The sequence below is a fragment of the Piliocolobus tephrosceles genome, chromosome 6, assembly GCF_002776525.5.
Source record: "Piliocolobus tephrosceles isolate RC106 chromosome 6, ASM277652v3, whole genome shotgun sequence".
Lineage (NCBI taxonomy): Eukaryota > Metazoa > Chordata > Mammalia > Primates > Cercopithecidae > Piliocolobus > Piliocolobus tephrosceles.
In genome coordinates, this window is record NC_045439.1 from 132222905 (window position 1) to 132246845 (window position 23941).

At 39.4% G+C, this 23941-nt stretch overlaps 1 pseudogene; it reads left to right on the forward strand.

The window, feature by feature from the left end:
* Positions 1-17690: 17690 nt before the first annotated feature.
* On the forward strand, positions 17691-18780 carry LOC111548427 (annotated as a pseudogene).
* The last annotated feature ends 5161 nt before the right edge of the window (positions 18781-23941 follow it).

A 23941-nucleotide genomic window follows, 5' to 3' on the forward strand; every position in this document is an offset into this window, starting at 1 on the left:
AGTGAAAAATTAAGGTCAGAAAAAACAAGTGAGGAGCTTGAGCTATGTATCTTCAGGCCACACAGCTGAGCCAGAAGTGTCCTGCTTGCTTTGACAGTGGTTTATTCTCTGACCCAAAGACCCTGAGGTAGGATTCAAAGGCTGATGGGTTCATCTGCAAGTCCTGCTGGTGAACTTGGGTAGCTGTGGCTTCCCAGCTGCTGAGACAAAGCTAAAATGGGAATGAAGTCTTGGGATGTCCACTCTTCTGGCCACTTAATGGAGCTAAAATGAAAGAAATGAAAAAAGCAGTCACACGTTAATTTTACAGGTCTTTTTATCTTCCAAATTAAATGTTTGTACTTTTTACAATTTTACAAATGGCATATTTTAATTTTTCAGTAATTCTATGGCTTGAATGTCCCTTCCAAAATGCATGTTGAAATTAAATTGCTATCATGACAGTATTAAAAGGTAGGATCTTTAGAAGGTGATTAGGTCTTGAGGGCTCTTCTACCCTCATAAGTGGATTCATGCTGTTATCAGTTCAGTTGGTTACTTACAGAGAGAGTGGGTTACTGATAAAAAGATAAGCACAGCCACCATTTTCTGTCTGTCTCAATCATCATCCTCGCCATATGCTGCCTGGTACTATGTTTGGATGTAGCAAGAAGACCCTCACCAGATGCAGCCTCTCAGTCTTGGACTTCACAGCCTTCGGAACCATGAACCAAATAAATAATTTTTCCATGAAATTACCCAATCTGTGATATTCTGTGATAGCAGCAGAAAATGGACTAAGACAACTAAAAAGAGAACAGTAAAGATATGGAAGCAGATTACAAATGGTGTTTTATTTGACTAATTCATTTCAATAAGTATGTGTTGAGCCAAGTCCTAGAAATACAAAAGTGAAAATGACCCAGTAATTGTCCTTAACACTACATTCTTTTAACTTTTTAAAAATACAATATAATTTTCTAAAAATATTGTGCCTTACAAAAACCCATAATCCAACAATGGCTCAACTAATTGGAAAAATGTGCCAAGTGAATCATTAGACAGAAGAAAATTCTTTTCCCTACCACAAAATAGAGTTACCTTCAGGATATCAGGTTTAATTTCCCTGCCAAGGAATTTGAGTAATAATTTACTGCAGTGGTAAACCTTATATTGTACAACCACTTCATTAGTTTTTGTGTAACTGGAAAAGGTAAATAATCCACCCTTGGCAGATATTTCTGTTACTTATCTCTTTTTTATACAATCTTTGAATAAGAATCAAGGATTTTGCTGTATAAATGATGCTCAAATATTTGTATACATTGTATTTTTCCTCTAAAGCTCACATAACATATATATGTCTTTTATATATATAAATACATTTTATATTGAATATACTATATAATTAATATATACAACACAAAATATGTGGACTGGTATATATCAAAATGTAAATAATAATTATTCCATTGAGTGGAATTCCAGATTATTTTTATGTTTATTTTTATAAGATATTCCAATATTTGCTGATTATGTATAACTTTTATAATTAAAAACATAGATTTGTAGATTCATTAATTTTCCAATGTTATACAATAATTATGTATTATATTTATAATCAGAAAATGTATATGCTGTTTGTATTGTTATATATTATATATATGAGAAGATTATAATTATGCTTCAAATACATAGCAAAAATAAGAGATGGAAATGCACACACATACAATAGTAACCGTGTGTATAAAATGTAACTAATGGAAGTGATCCTTATATTTTCTGGAGTTTTTTCTCATTTTGTAAAATGGGCGTGTATTGCTTTCATAATAACACGAGAACTTTATTTTTTAAAGACAAGTTTTTAAAAAGAAATACCTAATTGAAATACACTGTTTCCTGGATTTTTTTGTTTCTGAAAAGCTATGATTTTTTATTTAAAATCAAAATGTACTTCAATGTTTATGGACAAATTTTGGGAGTAAAAATGAGTAAGTAATAACAGATTTTGTGATAGATTTACAATAAGAATGTGTTCAAGTATGCACTAAAAAGAAAATCTAGTATAAAGCATAGGAAATGAACTCAACATCATGATCACACAGCCAAAAATTAAGGCTAACATTGGAACACTGTAAGGGAGGTTGAACATCTGAGTGTAATATCCTGTCTTTCTAACTTGATGTGGAATCCATCAGTCTAAAGCTAGCCATATAGAAATGTAAAAGCCAGGTAGAAAAACACCTAGATAACTAAGTCCAACAAGTCTGAACTGCTCTACTTGGCTGAAGTGTGGGGCACCGATCTCAGTCTATAGAGCAAGGTTGGTGCCATCTGACCAGATAGAAAGGAGAATGCAGGCTCATAGCAGTAAGAGGGTTTGGAATGGCATGGAGGGGCAGAAGGCAGAACTTGAATGGTCCCAAGAGCTGTGGAAGGCAGCTTCAGGGGCATTTCCTAGAGTATCCAGGACCTCAGCCACTGAGGCTTAGATGGGCTTAGATGAAGCCCTTTGAGACAAGAGGTAGGTACATAGTAAGTTCCCCATATCATGGAAACTTCAGGAGGGCTTCAATCTCTGTGTGTATTAATTTGCCCATCTCTAACGTGGTGATAATTCTGTTATTTGTTTATATATTTATTTAGCACATACTAGGTGTCAGGCATTATTCTAGGACTAGAGTAATAAGATTAAACAAAAAAAATGACAGTGATAAGTGTCATTTTAAAAACAAGGCACAATACGGGGCTGGACTAAGAAGGAAATGATCTGGGGAGTTGTTCCTGGGAAGTGAGCAGAGCTCTGAATGGTAGGAAAGAGGGAGCCATAAGAACAGCTGCAAGCACAGCCTGAGCAGAGGCAGGTGAAGGGAGCGAGGTGCATAGTGCCATGAGGTGAGAGGGCAGTGCCCACCAGGCACGTGGGAGCAGAAGGAGCTACAGGGATTGGCATGTGGTGGTTGAGGAGCTCACCATGAAAGGGTGCCCTGCTGGTAATGGGAAGCCAGTGGAGAAGGAGTTGAGAGGCAACTGGAGCCAACTTGGATCTTTAAGAGTTTACTTGTCTATGTGGAGGTGAGATTATAGGTGCACCACAGTGGAAGCTGGAAGATGAGGTTGAAGAGCCACTGCAGCTGTAGAGTTCTGGTCCAGTCTGGGAAGACAGTGGTTGGGATGGCAAGAAGTGGTCCAGTTATATTGAAGGTAGGGTGGATAAAACTATATGAGGGATTGAATACGAGGGAATGAGAGAGAAGGAAGAACTAAGAGTGAATCATAACTTTTGCCTAACGCATTGAGTGTATGTCAGTGCCATTTATTAAGACAGGAAAGACTGGAGAACAGGGACGGGGATCATTGAAGAAGAGGGTAGAAATTCAAGACATGTTTTGTACACATTCAGTTTGAGATCCCTATTAGTCAGCCAGGAAAAGAGGTAAACACGCAGTAGTGAGGCTTCTGTTACCTCCCTCATAGAACCGTTGGCAGATTAAGGAGATGGTCTATGTAAAATTCAAGGCACATGGCAGGCACGCAGTAAAAGGACTGTATTTCTATGATGCTCATCTATGTGAATGAAGATGAGTTTGTGCTGTGATTAATCCAATGAGGGTGTTTACGTTCTATAAAATATAGCCAGAGTTTAGAAACAGTTTGTGAAACTTTATTAACACATGAAACCTTTTGTGAAATCGACACTAGTTATTATTAACTTTTATTTAATTAAAAACCTGTCTATGTATTAAAATGCCTTACAGTTTGATTAATGGAAATAGATTAGAAGGCAATGTTTTGTCATACTAAAGGTGCCTTCGATCGCACATTCAGAGAGAGAGCAAATGACTTGGGACACCAACTAAACAAAAATCAGCAGCTACTAATGAGGCTTGTTAGTGATGCTAATCTATGTAAATGTTATTAATTGAGAACATCTATCTTTTATCTCTAACATTTGGTAATCAGGCAATTAAAAAACAATGACATTCCCGGTGGTTGTTCTTCCTGGTTTCTTTTTTTCTTTCTTTCTTTCTGTTTTCTTTTTTTCTTTTTTTTTTTTTTTAGTGATCAAAGAGTTCAGAGTAAGAAAAAAAGAAAGTCCCTTATCAAGAGGTAGGCCTTGCCTTGGGCTACTAGGCCTCATTAAGGACAGAAAAGCTCTGTTGATCACCAATTAACCTGATTTGTAGGAACTCTGATAAAGACCTCCAACAACAGGAGTTTGCTCACTATGGTAAATGACACAGTTTGTTGACAAAAATAAAAGCAACTCATTGAAAAAAAAATAAAAGAAGTCTATAAAGAATTCATTGGTAATGAAAAGTCATTCTGTTCAGGGGCCTGTGCTTGGAGGAGAGAGGAAGTTTTGCCCGTCTGGTGGCCTAGTGCCCACACCAAGGGAGCCAATCACACCTTAAGTCAGGTAGAACCAGAACCCAAAGATGTCTTTCTGATCATCTTGTCAAATCTCTGCTTGCTCCTCCGGGGGCAGCAAACAACTGATTTCACCAACTTTGTGAAGGGCGACTGGGCCCTGTAGGGTGTACCACATTCCTGGACCAATGGAATTCAGACCTAGGGTTGCCTTGGAAGCCAATTGTTAAAGTTTTCAAGTATTCCATTTTTAAATTTAACATGGTTTCAAATTATACTGGACAATGCTTATTGTATGTTCTTATAGATCAAATATATAGTTAATAGACATAGCATTAAAGACAGCAATAAGGAGACTACACCCCATTAAAGACAACAATAAGGAGATTATACACACATTTGAATCCAGTGGAATTCAAATCTAGGATTGCCTCGTGAACCAGTTGTTAAAGTTTTCATGTATTCCATTTAAAAATTTAACATAGTTTTTGTTGTTGTTGTTGTGTGTTTTTTTTTTTTTTTTTTGAGACGGAGTCTCGCTCTGTCACCCAGGCTGCAGTGCTGTGGCCGGATCTCAGCTCACTGCAAGCTCCGCCTCCCGGGTTTACGCCATTCTCCTGCCTCAGCCTCCCGAGTAGCTGGGACTACAGGCGCCGCTACCTCGCCCGGCTAGTTTTTTTGTAGTTTTTAGTAGAGACGGGGTTTCACCGTGTTAGCCAGGATGGTCTGGATCTCCTGACCTCGTGATCCGCCCGTCTTGGCCTCCCAAAGTGCTGGGATTACAGGCTTGAGCCACCGCGCCCGGCCTCAAAAATTTAACATAGTTTTAAATTATACTGGATAATGTCTATTGTATGTTTTATATATTGAAGATACAGTTAATAGGAATAGCATTAAAGACAGCAATAAGGAGACTAAACAACTACACACATTGCTTGGCACTTTGTCATGGATTACCTCTATTGATCTTCACAATAATCTTATGGCATGCATACTATTCCAGAAAGAGAGAGAGAGAGACACCCTGTATTTGACACCTCACCCAAAAAGTTAATAATTCATCAAATATCCTTTAAACCATTTATTTAAGCAGCTCTTATTTGGTTCTGGCTTTCTTTTCCTTCAGAATCTTAAAGGGCTTCAAGAAACCCTTAACTATAGAAAGTAAAATTCCACTGGTGAACTGTGAACTTACCGTTTGGGTGGTGAACATGCAATGTAAATTTCCCTCAAATGTCTCAGTCCTCCAAGGACTCTGAGAAAAGCAGCCAAAGCATAGAGCAGCTGTTTTGAATGCAAACTATAGAAATCCCTGGTTGGGGGGCATGGGGGGCAATGGTTCACGTCTGTAATCCCAGCACTTCCTGAGGCCAAGAAGAGGGGATCACGAGGTCAGGAGATTGGGACCATCCTGGCTAACACGGTGAAACCCTGTCTCTACTAAAAATACAAAAAATTAGCCGGGTGCGGTGGCAGGCACCTATAATCCCAGTTACTCAGGAGGCTGAGGCAGGAGAATTACTCGAACCCGGGAGGCGGAGGTTGCAGTGAGACGAGATGGCGCATTGCATTCCAGCCTGGCGACAGAGCGAGACTCCATCAAAATAACAATAACAATAATAATAACAACAACAAGTATAGTTTTAAAAATCCCTAAGAGGTGTAAAACTGTAGTAAAATCATTGTAAACGTGTGTGAATGGGGTGTATCTGGCTCCTTTTACTTCCCCTCTTGTATTCCCCAGTGGCATCCTTCTCCTCCATCCTGTAGAGTGACCCTAAGAGGCCCAACGCAGGCCAGAAAGAAAGCAGCATAAGCACTGCTCCCGCCGTCCTTAAAACAGTGTGTTTGCTTTATCATGATCCACTCAAGGAACAGCCTAAGAAGGAACATTTTGTTAGGACAATCAGAATCTCTATTTGTATTCATCTTACATTAATTATTATTTGCATTATAATTGTTGGTAGTTGCTGGCTTCACATCAGTATAAGTTTGAATATACTGCCACTTCCAAACATTGTTTTCTACATAAGAAGTCTCCATGAATTTTAAAAGTTTAAAATACTTCCTGTAGCATGCTGTTTTATTTCTTTCGTTTGATGGTCAAAGAGAGAAGCTCAAGACTGAAAGTGAACTAACGATAAACATAGCTCATTAGCCGGCTGGACTATTGTGAAATTGACTATGATTTCATTTCTCTAATACGATAAATGATATAAACAAAAGATTTACATTTGAGACTGACCTCCCAGAGCTTTAGTAACTGCACATTGTAAGATATAGGTGTAGGTGTAGGATGGAGGAAAAAGCCTCTTGTCTCTTAATTGGGTGTTTGTTTCACTGAGCTGATAGATTCTGAATACTAGATAAAATTTATAACAAAGTATTTCTGAATATTAACATAAGGCAGTGGTTTTCAAATTTTAGTGTCTATAAAAATCCCCTGGTGCTTGCTAAATATAGTAAATCCAGTCTGAGGGCCCCAAGGAACTTTAACAGGCAACCCTTTACACACACACAGACACACACACATCCTAACTGGTGATTCTGTTACAAATAGTCCAAGAAGTAAAAAAAGTTTTGGTTTTTTGTTTGTTTGTTTTTGAGACAGAGTACCACTCCCATGCCTGAGGCTGGAGTGCAGTGACACAATCTCAGCTCACTACAGCCTCAACTTCCTGGGCTCAGGTGATCCTCCCAACTCAGTCTCCCGAGTAGCTAGGATTACAGGCAGGTGCCACCACAGCCAGCTAAGTTTTCATATTTTTAGTAGAGACAGGATTTCACCATGTTGCCCAGGCTGGTCTCAAACTCCTGACCTCAAGTGATCTGCCCACCTTGGCCTCCCAAAGTGCTGGGATTACAGGTGTGAGCCACTGCACCCAGTTGTCAAAGTTTTGAGGCTAGTTTTACTTCATCCAAAAAACATGTGTTGAATGTTTAGTATGCGTAAAGGGAAGATATCCACAGGCTGTAAGATATGTATGATGCCTTTCCTTCTTCCTCTTTTATCTAAGAGATGATTATAAAATTAACTCAAAGTGAGAGACTTGGTATCCCACTGTAATTGTATTTATAAGCTAGAAAATCCATCTCAGGAGATCTGAATTAATGTTAAAATAACAATTTGGTTCTTGACATTACTTCTTGACATATTTTACTTGGCATTACTTCTTGACATATTTTACAACAAGAAATTAATCACATTTGCTCCAAATCTAGGGTATTGGATTCTATTTCCATTTTAAGGATTTACTGAGTAGTGCTAGGAACCATAGGCAAGAAGAAAGAAAAAAACAATGTATTGCTTAGTGATTTGGGGAAACCACCAAGTGACATGGATAGTGTGCAAAGAATACAGATGATTCCATCTGTGTTTTTTAAGTACCTTCCTCTGCTTGGTCATCTCTCCATGATTTGTGTGAGAAGCATCCTTTGGACAACTGCCCGCAATTCTGGCTTTCTTCAGGTCAACAGAACCTAGTTATAAGGTTTTAAATCACACCAGTAGGTAGCTGAGGTTTGTAGGAAGGGTTATACACTAGGAGGATGGGAAGAATGGTTAAAGTCAGGTGGGCATAATCTAGAAAGTTTTCCCTGATAAGCTAAAGCAAGCCGGGCTCAGAAGAAGAGAGAGAGAGGAACAAGGGTTGCTTGGTGAAGGTGATTCTGACAGCCACAAACGGAGCAGGAAGAGAGAGATTAAAAGTGACATAAAAAGGGATTGCCTGACTTAAGGTCTTGAAACCAATAGGTAATAATTTGAATATGACCCAGAAGCTAATGGGAAGTCATTTGAGGGTCTTGAGAAAGGGAGAATGGAAACAGCAGGTATAAAAGATTTTCCAAGCTGCAGAAGATTGGACCAATTCAAAGAATGAGAGGCCAAGGACTGAGGATGGCTGGCAGGGAACCCCAGATCACAGTGATGTCCTAGAGCAGACGGGAACTTGGTGATTACAATGAGGAAGCAAAGCCATGCAGGTTAAGTGGCTTATCCCCGACCCAATTGTTAGTTACTTTGCTTGCTTATTTGTATTCTGTATATACGTATGTGTATCCTGTCTTATTCTTAACATAAGATTTAATGTAGTTTGTTTATTGTGTCTACTCCACCAATTTCCAAAATGTTTCACCAAATAAGCTATAAGCCAAAGTTCAATTAAATCCCAATTTCTGGGGGTGGATCTCAGAGTTCAATATATATTTTTAAACTGCTGCAATAATGCTAACATGCAGCTAGGGTTGAAAACCACTTTTCCAAAAGTAGCAAAGGGAACAGATGCTCTCATGTCCCTGAGATGCTCAACACTGGTGACAAGATTAGGGACAGATTCCTATTAGCTGAAGCCAAACAGGAAATGCCCTGAGCAAACAGTTTTCCTTTTTTTCTGTTTTGTTTTGTTTTGTTTTTGTTTTTCTAAAAGAAATGGTAAGTACCTGTTTCCACTGACAAAACTTTTAAGAATAAAACTCAAGTCAGAAAGTAGTGCATGACTTTTCTATAAGGTTTTTGTGAAAAAGTCACTAAGGTCAGCTAGAATTTTTTTAAAGCAATACAAATACTTTGTACAAATGCACAGTTACCCTGTGGACATTTATGAGTGCCAGTGACTAGGTTCACAACACTGATGTACAATGGAAGGCATTACTCCAGAAAACTGAGCAAAATGGCCCAGCTAATTAAAAAAAAATAAAGTATAAAATCCTAAATGAATATGAGATGTTTGAACAAACCTCTAGCAGATGCTGAATTGCCAACAGCTCATGAAATAATTCTCAAGCATAAACCTATAGTGAAGATAGTTTATTATCTTATTTAAGCTGAGAACTGTATGCTTTAATCACTAGACATGATGAAGGAAAAGGTTATTCATCTGTTGCTTGTGTTTTAAAAGTGAGATTTTTTTAAGTTCAGCAGGAGGCCAACCCTCTTCAAACTAAACCCAAAGGCTTTTTCTTTAGAAAAATGTGATGTTTTCATCTGAAAGTAGGTTTCTTTCTTTCCAATAATACAGATACCTGGTTGAAAAACAAAGTTGTATGTCTTAGAAAGTAGAAACACGGCTCATCAGAAATCCAGCTAGAACTGCCACCTGCTTAGGTCTCATTCCCAAACTTTAGCTCCCCCACCTGCCTTCCATTCCATGTTTTCTTATTAGATGTTAAGATTGGACCTGCAACACAAACAGGGAAAGAGAAAGGGGAGAAAAACAGAGACAGCAAGATTAGCCAATAGCGTGGGAGAAAAGAGAAGGCAGTAGGATGGGGGTGGGGGGCCGGGGTTGGAAATTGCATGTGTTTGCCTAATGCCAAAAACTCCCAGACAGCAAGATTTGGAAAATAATTTTAAGAAAATTTCAGTGATCTAGATGCTTTGCCCACCTGACACCAAAAATCTGGTCAGCTGGGGCATCTGGGAGATTTTCTGGATTCTTCATTTTCCATCTGAATGTTTGGCCGTGCTTGGATGCCACCAGACAGCATTTGTGGAGAGAGTGGCTAAGAAGTTGTCTACAAAGGGATAATCTGACCTCCTTTGTTAGAATCAAGTTAATCTTATTAATAAGGTAGAAAAGTTTAAACCCAGTTAGGGGTATGTCTGGTTAAATTTGGATTAACAGAAATTATACCACAAAGAACCCTAAAAAAGAACAGCAGTAATTATGCCCACATGGAAGAGGGGCATGAGTTAAACCTGTGCCAGCAGACCAGAGAACACGCCTTCCAATATGGCAAGATTGCTGTAGATGTATTAATGCAACTTTGTCTTAATTATATGATTGATGTGGGCTTCAAAAGAAAACTCAGAAGCCACAGTGGCTCCGAGGGCATGAGCATTATTGAAAGGATAAAGATAAAGACAGCTTCCCCAGAAGAAAACCACTCGAAGAGGAAGCTGGGAGGTTTGCATGGCAGAACTAATCAATAATGTCTTGGTTTTATCTATATTAAGTTTAATAAACTTTGATGACATCCATGATTGAAGATCACACACACAATTATGGCAACATCAAAGTTATTCTGCAGCATATATTCAGCCTGGGAAGTATAGCAAATCAGAGACTGGATGTATATGACACTGCACACCATGAGAACACAGAGAACCCCAAGAGGGGAGCATTCCCTGAGTGCCTTCTCCTCCTGTGTTTACAAAATAAGCAGGGTAAGCTTTCTCACCAGCCTTCACCAACCAACTTTTCCTCTCATTCTCTCAGCTGTCTGATGTCAGAATTTTAAAACAGTAGGTAAAAAAATATATATATATATACTTCTAAAGGTACTTCCAAAAGCTGCCGAATAAAAGTCTGCCCTGGATTGATTTTCCCTTTATTTTATCCCATGAAGCCAAAGGAAATGAGAGAATTTCAAAAGTGACTTAGCACAGAGGAAAGGGGGAAAATTGGAGAAATTACCACCCAGTCCCTTGCAAAAAAGGGGACAAGGAATTTGTTGTCAAATTTCACATGCAACTCTGCAGAGCAAAAGAAGAAAATGAGACCTGCAATTACCTCAGCTTCAAGAGCTCAGTGAAAATCGCTTTAATCCCCCAGAGTTTGTACCACTGTCATATTTTACTTTCTCTTCAACAGGTGTACAAATTGTTTGGACTGGAGCTGGAAAATAGCATTCAGACCCTATAGGCTGGACGTGAGCAAAGTATTTGCTTAGTTGCAGCTGGTCATCTCATATCTTCTTTAGGAATGAGGAATTGGTGTCATGGTAACTTATTTTAATCAGTTTGGCAGCAGAAAATATTATGACTTTCCTCACAAAAGTGATTCAGGTAAGTGAGCCTTCCTGGGGTTTTATATCAAAGAGGTAAAAGCAATCATTGTTTGTTTGAATTCAATTCTAACAATTCAACTGAGGAAAACAGTGAGTCTTAGTCATCTTTTTTATACCTGTGTTCAATGCCATTTTATACTTGAGGATCTCTGATAAGCCAAACGCCCAAGCAACATCACACATTATGAAATTTGAAGGGTTTTTTTCCTTTCTTTTTGCTTTGCTTTTAAAAAGTCATATGGCACAGAATCCCTCCAAAAAGGATAGTAAAGTTACATTATTAACAAACTGAAAAAGTAACCATGCTTGTGACAGAAATCATTTTCCTAAAACTGATTTGGGTCTTTTTTATTTTATTTTATTTTATTTTATTTTATTTTATTTTGCAATTTTAGAACTTTTGATCAGCGATTAGTTCTCATCCACGTTGACTGTAGATATTTTTAACGTGCTAACAGGTACATAGGTAACCAAAATATAGTGCTTATTTGGTGAATCTTCATCCTCATTATGTTTTCTGGACAACGGCATACGGATTCGGTATGGGACATTCCTTATTCCTTTGGCCCAGGCAGCTTTGTTGAACCTGGTATCGATGTGCACATCTGGAGTTCCCATCTCCTTCATGGCAAATTTTCATATCTCTTGGAGTGCCCAAGGGGACACTTGTTGATGGAGTATTCTCGGGTCACCACCTCATTGATGGCAGAACGGCCCTTTTTCTTCTCACCACCCTCCTTTGCAGGAGCCATGCTGCCGAATCTAAGTTGGAAAGGAAGATCATTTTTATCTCATAAAGCAGATGAAAATTTTCTAAACAAAAGCTAAGTGATATATTGTTTTCAACAATGTCTTCATTTCCCTGCATAAGTGGAAGATCTAAGACTCTAAAGTAGGGCTTTTGATTCAAAAGCCACATTGCTTCTGTTATACAGCTCTACCTTTAATTAAAGAAATCAACACAGGACAGGCACGGCAGCTCACTCTTGTAATCCCATCACTTTGGGAGGCCGAGGCAGGTGGATCACTTGAGCCTAGGAGTTCGAGGCCAGCCTAAGCAGTATGGTGAAATCCTGTCTCTATCAAAAAAAAAAAAAAAAAAAAAAAAAATTAGACAGTCTCATAACCATGTCGATAGTTAGATAGATAGATAGATAGATAGATAGATAGATAGATAGATAGATAGATAGATAAAAAAATAAAATAAAGAGGCCAGGTGCAGTGACTCATGCCTGTAATCCCAGCACTTTGGGAGGCCAAAGTGGGTGGATCACTTGAGGTTAGGAGTTCAAGATCAACATGGCCCAAGGTAAAACCCCATCTCTACCATAAATGCAAAAATTAGCCAGGTGTGGTGGCACACGCCTGTAATCTCAGCTACTCGGGAGGCTAAGGCAGGAGAATCACATGAACCCAGGAGGCAGAGGTGAGCCAAGATCGCACCACTGCACTGCAGCCTGGGCAACAGAGCGAGACTCTGTCTCAAATTAATAAATAAGCACAATATTTTAAAGATATGCTTCTTTCCGGGTTCCCATGCTATTCTCTACAGCTATTTAATAGAAATTCCATGACCATTTAGGCACCGAGAATGAGGGGACCTTCTCCTAGCACCACCAGGGTAAACAGCTTTGCATGGCTCAGTTCAGGTCCTCTGAGAAACAGAAACCAAGATAAAATTAGCCATGCAAGAGACTCAAGCGTTTAAGTTTGTGAGTCTTCTACTTTGGTAGAAGTAGGTCAGATCTTGGGATTTGAGTGTTGCTTCACCAAGAAGACTTCACATCTCTCTGTCCTTGAAAGAAGCTGTCTGCATCTTGCATTTCCTTGCCTCGTTGGGAGACATTCTATTTTGAACTGGCTGAAGCCTCCATCCCCAGTGAAGAGCAATACTATTAACTCTGATTGACCAGGACTGACGGTAAGAGACTGAGAGTTAGTGCTACATGAATTACACAGAGTGTGTATCAAGATGAAAATAAAAGCTGCAATGTGCAGACAGGAAGGGCGAAGGGTCCATTGAAAATCAGAGAGATTAGCAACTCATCACATTATTTGTGGGTTATCAGGAGACAGAGGTAATGAAAGTGAGACCTATATCCTTGATCAATAAGAGTTTGACTGCATTTTGAGTTCATTTTCCCCTGCCGAGAGAGAGACAGCAGGCTTACTATTGATCACCGTGTTAATCCATAACCAGACTGGGCCTTAGCCTGGTGGAGCAAGCAGGAAAAATAAGATAATAAGCAGGAACTCTTGATCTTTTATTATGGTGTGCTAGATAAAGAGAATGTGGGGGTTCAAGGTGGAATACTTTATAGTTAACCCTTACGGTCCCTCTTAATTTGAAATGCATGAGAAGAAGAATTGCAGCCCACCTTACTCTTTTATTTGACCTTATTTTGTCTGCTTCCTATCTAAAGTGTGCCTTGGCCCCTTTTCAAAGACTGCAGGCTGATGTAAGTGGGCCAAGGGACAGCCAAAAAGATGTTAGGCCCAGAGTAAAGGAGGAAGGCCCTCCAAACCCTGAACACAAAATTCAAGCGAAATTAAGCATTAATTGCATCTGTTTTTTATATTTTAGAATCACTTGATCCAAGAATATTTACGTACATGAGTTGCCAATAATATGTGTCACTGTGCTGTTTTAATAGCAAGCATCATTTAGTTTCTCATTAAAGCATTTGACTAAAGAAGTCATTGCATTGATGTAGATCCATCTTAGAAAGATGTCCACCTTTTCTTTCAGATCCATCAGAGTTCCCACCTTTGTGTAAACTAGACCCCGGCTATAATTTAGGCATTTCCTGACCTGTCTATTAAAAATCACCAGGCACAGTGGCTCATGCCTGTAATCCTAGCTACTAGGGATGCTGAAGCAGGAAGATCACTTGAGCCCAGGATTAGGAGGCTGCAGTGAGGTGTGATAGCTTGGGCAAAAGAACGGACTCCATCTCTAAAAATAAAAAATAAAATCTTTCTCAGTGACTCAATATTTACTCATAGTAGTTTTTACTGAAATTTAGACTAATTCTACCACATCTCCGATTAATCCACATTTTGACACCTTCGTGCAAATTAGAAAAATGTGACTCCCCCAGGCAAGCACAGCCTAAAAGCAACCAGATAAGATTTCCGCCTTCCCTCATCCCTTCCCCCAGGCACCATTGTGCCTAATCCTAAACAGTGCCCTGAAGTCCACACACTAGCAGAGAAAGCAGGAGGATCATGTGAATGTAGCCCATCTACCTGCACCTTGCACGGGCGTAGTTTAGTCTTCACTCTGTGTGTTTGTCCCAACTCAGCTGTCTCTCATTTACAGGCTTCCTGTGCTTTTCCAACTGAGTTTTCATCTGGTTCTTCAAAACGCTCATCCTTTCACACAAGTTGCACCTATTAGTAAATGGCAACTTAAGTCACCCTAGAGTTAAGTATTCTGAAACAAAGGGAGAGAGAAGTGGTGTAGGCGTGAGCACATTAGTATGAGAGAGAGAGAGAGAGAGAGAGAAGAGGAGAAAAGAAAACAGGATTTAAAGTGCTCTGCTTTGGAAACATAATACTTAAGTTGCTCTAATAAGAAAAATGGGGAGATCCATACAAAATTATGAATTTAAGTATAAAGCAATTTAAAAGGAAATGTTTTGTGACCATTTAGCACTTTATCATTGGATAATCAAGGAAGTTGAACAACCTGAATGAGTTTATACAGTGATTATGTGGGAAAATGGAACCTCAACCCAGGACTTCTGAAGCTGGAACCAGTCATTTTTATAAGAGTTAGTCCAAAAAAAGCTGAGACAGCAAAGTCTACTACGCAATTGATTTTCAGAAACAGGCAATGCTGCTTTGAACTGTCATACTTAACGCTGATGATAAGTAAACGCTTCTGAAGTGGATGGAACACAGAAAGTTCTCCTCAAAGCTTAAGGATCCAGCTTGAGAGGGCTTGTTAGTATTAATTTACATTGTGAATAAAGAAAAGATTGTTGAGGAAAGAGGATTTTTCTCCATTTTAAAATAAAAAACGGCAGCCATTATTTACCTGCAGTCTCCATAAAACAAGACAATCAAGTCATGTAACATTATTTGGAGATGGAAGATAGAATAAATGATTGTGGCATCAGTTTAGAATAATGAATGCCAGACAGAATATCTCACTTAGGTCAGCCAAAAACTAGTTGTGAGGCTTTGGGAAATTTCTTTGGGCTTTTCTCTCTTCTAGAATGATCCACATGATCTTTCCAGCTTTAACATTCCATTGTCTTCCATAGTCAAATGATCTTAGCAGCCTTCTCAGCACTCATATGTGATCAGAAATACCAATTATTGGTCTTTGTAGCAAAGTGGTCAAAAAAGAAGACTATCACTCAAAGAAGAAAATAAAGTTTGTTATCTGATCCCATAAGATGTTTAAGACTTGGGTTTCATTGGCTCTTATTTTAAGAAATCAAGAATAACTTAACAGAGTGGATGTCATCAAAAACAGTTCATGGAAACAGTCAAAAACATAATGGCTTTGGGAAAATGTTCATTTCTAATTTCATAAAAATGAGGATCTAATTTAAAATGAAAAAACGATGTTTGGAAATTGCTATCATTTGAATGTCTGTGTCCCTCCAAAACTCATGTTGAGACTTAATCCCCAATGCAACAGTATTAAGAGGTGGGGCTTTCGGGGAAATGATTAAGTCATGAGTGCTCTGCACTTGTGAATGTGATCAAGGCCCTTAGAAAAGAGGCTTCAGAGAGCTCTCCATCCCTTTTCCCCTTCTGTCATGTGAGGGCACAGCATTTGTCCTCTCTGGAGTACACAGCAACAAGGAACCATCTTGGAAGCAGGAAGCAACCACTTAGTAGACACTGAATCCATCAATGCCTTGGCTGTGAACTTTCCAGCCTCCAGAACTGTGAGAAATTGATTTCTGTTATTCATGAATTACCCATTCTGTGGTATTTGTTACAGCAGCAGAAATAGACTAAGACAGATTGATTTAAAAACTGAGAGGGAAGATCCTCTTATAAAAAACTGTTTTGCTCCAGAAGCAATTGCAACAAAAGGAAAAATTGACAAATGGTATCTCATTAAATTAAAGAGCTTCTGCACAGTAAAAGAAAGTATCATCAGAGTGAGCAAACAACCTACAGAACGGGGGAAAATTTTTGCAAACTCTCCATCTGACAAAGGCCTAATACCAGAGTCTACAAGAGACTTAAACAAATTTACAAGAAAAAAAATAAAAAACTCATTAAAAAGTGGGCAAAGAATATAAACAGACACTTCTCAAAAGAAGGCATTCACTTGACCAACAAATAAATTTAAAAAAAGCTCAACATCACTTGTCATTAGAGAAATGCAAATCAAAACCACAATGAGATACCATCTCACACCAATCAAAATGGTAATCATTAAAAAATCAAGAATCAGGGACAGGCATAGTGGCTTACACCTGTAATCCCAGCACTTTGGGAGGCCAAGGTAGATCACCTGAGGGCAGGAGTTCAAGACCAGCCTGACCAACATGATGAAACCCCGTCTATACTCAAAATACCAAAATTAGCCAGGCATGGTGGTACATGCCTGTAATCCCAGCTACTTGGGAGGCTGAGGTAGAAGAATCATTTGAACCGGGGAGGTGGAGTTTGCAGTGAGCTGAGGTCACACCATTGCACTCCACCCTGGGCAACAAGAGTGAAACTCTGTTTCAAAAAAAAAGTCAAGAAACAATAGATGCTGGTGAGGTTGCAGATAAATAGGAACACTTTTACACTATCAATGGGAGTGTAAATTAGTTCAACCATTGTGGAAGACAGTGTGGTGACTCCTCAAAGATCTACAAGAAGAAGTACCATTTGACCCATTCTGTCATAAAGATACATGCATATGTATGTTCATTGCAGCAGTCTTCACAATAGCAAAGACATGGAAGCAACCCAAATGCCCATCAATGATAGAATGGATAAAGAAAATGTGGCACATATAAACCATGGAATACTACACCGTCATAAAAAGAAATGAGATCATGTCCTTTGCAGGGATGTGAACAGAACTGGAAGCTGTTATCCTTAGCAAACTAATGCAGGAACAGAAAACCTGCACATGTTCTCACTTATAAGTGGGAGGTGAATGATGAGAACACATGGACACAGGGAGGAGAACAACACACACTGGGACCTGCTGGGGGTGGGGCGGGGAGAAGGAGGGCATCAGGAAGAATAGCTAATGGATGCTGGGCTTAATACCCAGATGAAGGGTTGATCTCTGTGGCAAACCACCATGGCACACATTTATCCATGTGTGCCCTGGTGGGTTGCTATGCAGTTTTTACCTGTATATCCTGTGCATGTATCCCAGAACTTAAAAGTTGAAGAAACATGAAGAAAAAAATAATAAGACTTGGAAAAAAAATATTGTTATAAATAGAAAACAGATTCTTTACAAAAAAAAAAAAAAAAAAACACGGCAAATATCAAAAAGTATGAAGAACAAAATATTCTGAAAGCACTCTGGAATCTGCGAACCCCAGTCGGTGCCGCATCCCCAGCCCGCCGCCATGGTCGCCCGTAAACTGGTGCTGATCTGGCGCAGCAAGGTTGCGTGGAATCTGGAGAACCGCTTCGGTGGCTGGTACCATGCCAACCTGAGCCCGGCAGGCCATGAGGAGACAAAGCGCGGGGGGGCAGACACTGCCAGATGGTGGCTATGAGTTTGACATCTGCTTCACCTCAGTGCAGAAGAAAACGATACAGACCCTCTGGACAGTGCTAGATGCCATTGATCAGATGTGGCTGCCAGTAGTGAGGACTTGGCGCCTCGAAAAGCGGCACTATAAGGGTCTAACCCGTCTCAATAAAGCAGAAACTGCTGCAAAACATAGTGACACCCTGTAAAGATCTGGAGGCGCTCCTATGATGTCCCATCACCTCCGATGGAGCCCGATCATCCTTTCTACAGCAACATAAGTGAGAATGGCAGGTATGCAGACCTCACAGAAGATCAGCTACCCTCCTGTGAGAGTCTGAAGAACGCTATTGCCAGAGCTCTGCCCTTCTGGAATCTGCCCTTCCTTGATCTCTTCCCCAGATCAAGGAAGAGAAAAGGGTACTGATTGCAGCCCATGGTAACAGCCTCGGAGACATTGTCAAGCATCTGGAGGGTCTCTCTGAAGAGGCTATCATGGAGCTGAACCTGCCTACTGGTATTCCCATTGTCTATGAATTGGACAAGAGTTTGAATCCTATCAAGCCCATGAAGTTCCTGGGGGATGAAGAGATCATGTGCAAAGTCATGGAAGCTGTGGCTGCCCAGGGCAAGTCCAAGAAGTGAAGGCCAGTGGGCAGGCTGCTGTCCCCAGGAGCACTGTCCTTGCCCGTCGCGTCCCTCTGCCCCTCCCTCCGACACGTGTCACACTGACCACATCTGTAGACATCTTGAGTTGTAGCTGCAGATGGGGACCAGTGGCTCCCATTTTCATTTTAGCCATTTTGTCTCCTGCACCCACTCATTTCATACAATCTAGTCAGAATAGCACTTCTAGGGCACAGGTTCTCAGTCCAAGCTGTGGAAAAGCTCCCCTTATTCAAGAGAGTTTAAAGGTAGTGACTTGGGTTTTTGCAAGTGCTTTGTTTACTAAGGACTTGTAGGGAGGAACCATACTAAGCCATGACCAATGAAGAGAAGCAAGAGAGACTGTCTGCCCCCTGGAGCCAGTCCTGTGCTCTTCTGCAGTCAGGCTATTGCCTGGTGGCTCTAGTCATTCCAGTGAAAGAGGAATGTAACCTGCATGGTGATGTGACAACTGTTTCCTTTCTGACCCCAGAGGAACTGGCTCTAGAAGGTTGGGATCAATCCTGAATTTAGTCAAGTATTACATTTACATTTTTATAAAAAGAAAAAAAATTATAGTATATATAAATAATACAAAACGATAACCCTTTTGGGGTTTCTCATGGCAGTTGAAATAATCCCACATGTGGTCATCAGAAAATATCCTCATACCAACATGGGATAAGCTCCTTGACCTCTGAGGGGCAAGAGTGCTTCCTACTGTGTGTTTCAGAATCCCTCCCCGCCTTGTTTTGTGGCAGTGAAATTCTTCTTGGTACTGTCCAAGTATGTCTTTCACTGATTTCTGAATCATATTCTAGTTGCTTGGCCTTGCCACATGCGTCCAATGTTCATTTGAGTATAACTGTACTAAATTCTTTTTCCAGATCAGTATAATAAAGGAGTGATGTGCAATAGAAAATAAAAAAAATTCGACCGGGCTTGGTGACTCACACCTGTAATCCCAGCACTTTGGGAGGCCGAGGTGGCTCACCTGAAGTCAGGAGTTTGAGGCCAGCATGACCAACATGGTGAAACTCTATCTCTACTAAACATACAAAAATTAGCCTGGCATGGTGGCAGGCGCATGTAATCCCAGCTACTTGGGAGGCTGAGGCATGAGAATGGCTTGAACCCAGGAGGTGGAGGTTGTAGTAAGCCAAGATGGTGCCATTGCACTCCAGCCTGGGCTACAGAGAGAGACTCTGTCTCAAAATAAATAAAATAAAATAAATAAAGACTTTGCTAACATTTTATAGCATAAATTCATTTTTTGTCCTATGCTCATATACACATGCAAAATCTTGACAAAATTGGAATCATTATGTAAGTATTATTTAAGTTGATTTTTTTTCACTTATCTTGTGTAATTACCATTCCATATTCTTGAATATTCTTTGAGAAGCTTGAAATCTTAAGGTGTACTCTCTCCTTCTTCTACATTTTTGTTGTTGCTGTTTAAGACATGGTCTTGTTCTGTGACCCAGGTTGGAATGCAGTGGCACAATCATAGCTCACTGCAGCCTCAATCTCCCAGGCTTAAAGAATCCTTTCACTTCAGCCTACCAAGTAGCTGGGACTACTGGTGACATGCCACCACACTTGGCTAATTTAGTTTTATTTGTGTAGTGATGGGGTCTCCCTACACTGCCCAGGCTGGTCTTGAACTCCTGGGCTCAAGACATCCTCCCGCCTCAGCTTCCCAAAGTGCTGGGATTACAGAGGTCAGCCACTGTGCCCAGACTAAATGTAAAGCCTAGTTTCCCTATTTATAAATAGTTTGGTGTTACTGGGTCAAATGATAAAATACATAGAGGACTAATTTTCAAATAGCCAGATCATTCAGTAATTAGAACATTTATTTCTTCAAAAAAAATCGATGAAATAATCATTTCCAATTTTGCTTTCATCTAACAGTTATTTCTAAGTAGTTTGGGGTATAACAAATAATAAAACAAGTCCTCTGTGTTGAATGGATTTTGATTTCTGTGATCAATAAAGTAATTGTTGCTGTAGACTGTACACTTGGGTGCCATAAGGCACTCTCTTATCCATGCCATGTAAATATGCAGACACACCTTTGCGTCAAATAACATAGCCCTTCTAATCAATGTTTTGGCCTGTTTTCTTTTAACTTGGCTTTTTTCACTCAATATATAACAACCTGATTTTAAGTGCTTAATTTTTTTTTTCCTGTACCTGTACCCTAAAAATGTAAGACTAATGAAAATGCTCACCCTTGCGTTTGATTTGCCAAGCCTGGACCTGCTGTTTACCTGTTGGATGAAGCACTTCATCAGAATTCCACTGTGCTGTGGTGAAAGAGACTTTATTCTACCAGTGTGGTTAATAAATGCGCATTTTCCAGAGCAACTCAGATATCTTGAAGTATTTTCCATGCTTAAATTAATCGATGCATCACAATTTTGATTGATAATTTTCTCTCTGTAGTCCCAATCGCCTTGTAAGCAGGCAGAAGTCCATGTAGCACGTTCTCAGGAAAACAAGTAAGATCCTTCCTATGAATTTTCTCCTTTAACCACAGTGTTAGCTACCAGGCATTGTGTGGTAGGCATTTTAAATTTATTCTCACCAACTCTGAACAACTATTCAATATAGATAGTTATAGCCCCATTTGATAGATGAGAAAATGAAAATGCAGGGATCTGGAAGCCCTAGTTTAAATGCATGCTATCCACAGAGCAGTAACAATTCACATTCACTTGTTTTACTTAGAAGGCTCACTCAGCACTGAAGGAGCAGGCTTTCATTTCTTAGGGTGTTGGGAGAGAATATGGGAGCCTGGAAAGAAGAATACATGGTCCTCATAGACAACTTCCATTTGACTGTACCTATAAATGTATTTCCAATGGAAGCCTTCAATCTCCACCCACACAATGCCTTGGCATCCAAGTGGTGGATATTACCTCAGTGTTTCGCAGCAGCTAGATTGAACATCCTCTAACAGTTCTTCCCCTCTTGAAATTCTAGAACCCCTAAACCGTCCCACAAATGCACTTGACATCAAGAGGACTGATGCTGGGAAAGCCACCAAAAGCCTGTGCCATTCCAAACACTGGGTTGTCTTTGGTGAGTCTCATTACACATCAGCTCATGAAGCAAGAGGCAGAGTGTTGCTGAATCTGCAGAACATTATTTAAGTAGGGAAGTCAATGTTACTTTCAACTTTTGATTGTGGTATTTCCAGTTATCATCTCACTTGGTTCCACAATCCAGGATAGCAACCCGTATCCCATCTATTTTGCAAATTCATATACCATGGTCATAAGAGAGAAGATGGAAGAGAATGGACTCTTCTGTTTAAATACATCACACAATCAAAGAGGTACTTGCCAGGACTGGAAGAATAAAATATTATTCTTCATTAAAAGTTCTAGACCAATGATTTCAGAGGTGCAACAATTCTCCACGTTCTTTTCTCTAAGCCAGAAAGTAGACAGACAAAAGAAAACAGAAAAAAAAAAAAAACTAAAAAAAACCCTAAAAAGTTTATATCTCCATTCAAATGGTTTTGTTTTCTCATTAAGAAAACAGTGTTTGAACATGCTTTCAACTTTATACTTGAACAATAAAATATTTCCAATTATAATACAGCAAAAACCTAACAGTAAGAAAATAAGAAATCATTCTAATCTCTTAAGCAAATATTATCATATGATCATACACATATCGTTCACTCACTTCCCCAACTCACTAATGCTAGAAAAATGTTTTTTTAAAGACAAGAGCCTACAACAACAGGAAGAGTGGATGACAATATTAAAGTAGTAAAACTTTTGGAGCAGGAAAACAGGTGGAAGACTAGTGATAGAATTAACATATCCTAGAAATCTGATTTATAAGCCAAGCCTGGGGGAACATATGAACCATGTAATATGTAATATGCATTACATGAGAGACTCTTCAAATGTGCAGGCATGGGTGGTACCAGGTTTTCCTGAGACAAAAGTAAAGGGGAAGGGAAGTGGCACAGTAAAATAAGAAACACTTGTTTAAAAATTTGCTTAAGAATAAGTCAGAAAGGACTAGCATCCAGAATCTACCAAAAAAAAAAAAAAAAAAAAACTTATATCAGCAAGAACAAAAAAAAAAAATCACATCCAAAAGTGGGCATGAATAGACAATTCTCAAAAGAAGATATACAAACAGCCAAAAAAACATGAAAAAGTGTTCAACATCACTAATCATCAGTAAATTAAACCGCAATGCGATACTATCTTACTCTTGCAAGAATGACCATAATTTAAAAGTCAAAAATAATAAATGTTGGCATGAATATGGTGAAAAGGGAGCACTTTTACACTGCTGGTGGGAATGTAAATTGGTACAACGACTATGGAAAACACTATGGAAATTCCTTAAAGAACTAAAAGTAGAACATCCATTTGATCCTGCTATCCCACTACTGAGTATCTACCCAAAGGAAAATAAGTCATCATACAAAAAAGACACATACACAGACCAGTCTATAGTAGAGCAATTCTCAATTACAAAGATATGGAACCAACCTACATGCCCATCGGCCAACAAGTGGATAAAGAAAATGTGGTATATATATGCCATAGACTACTACTCAGCCTTAAAAAGAAATGAAATAATGTCTTTTGCAGAAACTTGAATGGAACTAGAGGCCATTTATTCTGAGTGAAGTTACTCAGGAATAGAAAACCAGGTATCATATGTTCTCACTTATAAGTGGGCACTAAGTTATGAGGCTGCAAAGGCATAAGAATGATATAACAGACTTTGGAGCCTCCAGGGCCCAAGAAAAGATTGGGAGGCGGGTGAAGGATACAAGACTACGTATTGGGTACAACGTACACTGATTGAGTGATGAGTACACTAAAATCTCAGAAATCACTCCTAAAGAATTTATCCATGTAACCAAAAACTACCTGCACCCCCAAAACTATTGAAAGTCAACAATTAGCCCAGGCAGAGTGACTTGTGTCTGTAATCCCAGCACTCTGAGACACAAAGACGGGTAGATCACTTGAGGTCAGGCGTTCCAGACCAGCCTAGCCAAAATGGTAAAACCCCATCTCTACTAAAAATACAAAAATTAGCAGGGCGTGGTGTTGCCTGCCTGTAATCCTAGCTACTGGGGAGGCTGAGGCAGGAGAATTGCTTAACCAGGGAGATGGAGGTTGCAGTGAGCCAGGATCATGCCACTGCACTCCAGTCTGGGAGACAGAGCAAGGCTCCATCTCAAAAAATAATAATAATAATACATTTTTAAAAATAATTAATTTAACATAAAAATAAATATCTTAGGCTGTTTTACTAAAAAAAAATAAATAACACGTCAGATCTCTAGATCTCCTCACCAGCGCACGTAGCCAAGAAATGTCCCAACACACACACACACACACAAAGGACCCAAGGATCACAACTACATTAGTTTTCTGGCTTATGAGAAAAGAAAAGAAAACTGAGATAAGTGTAGGAATAGTGTTT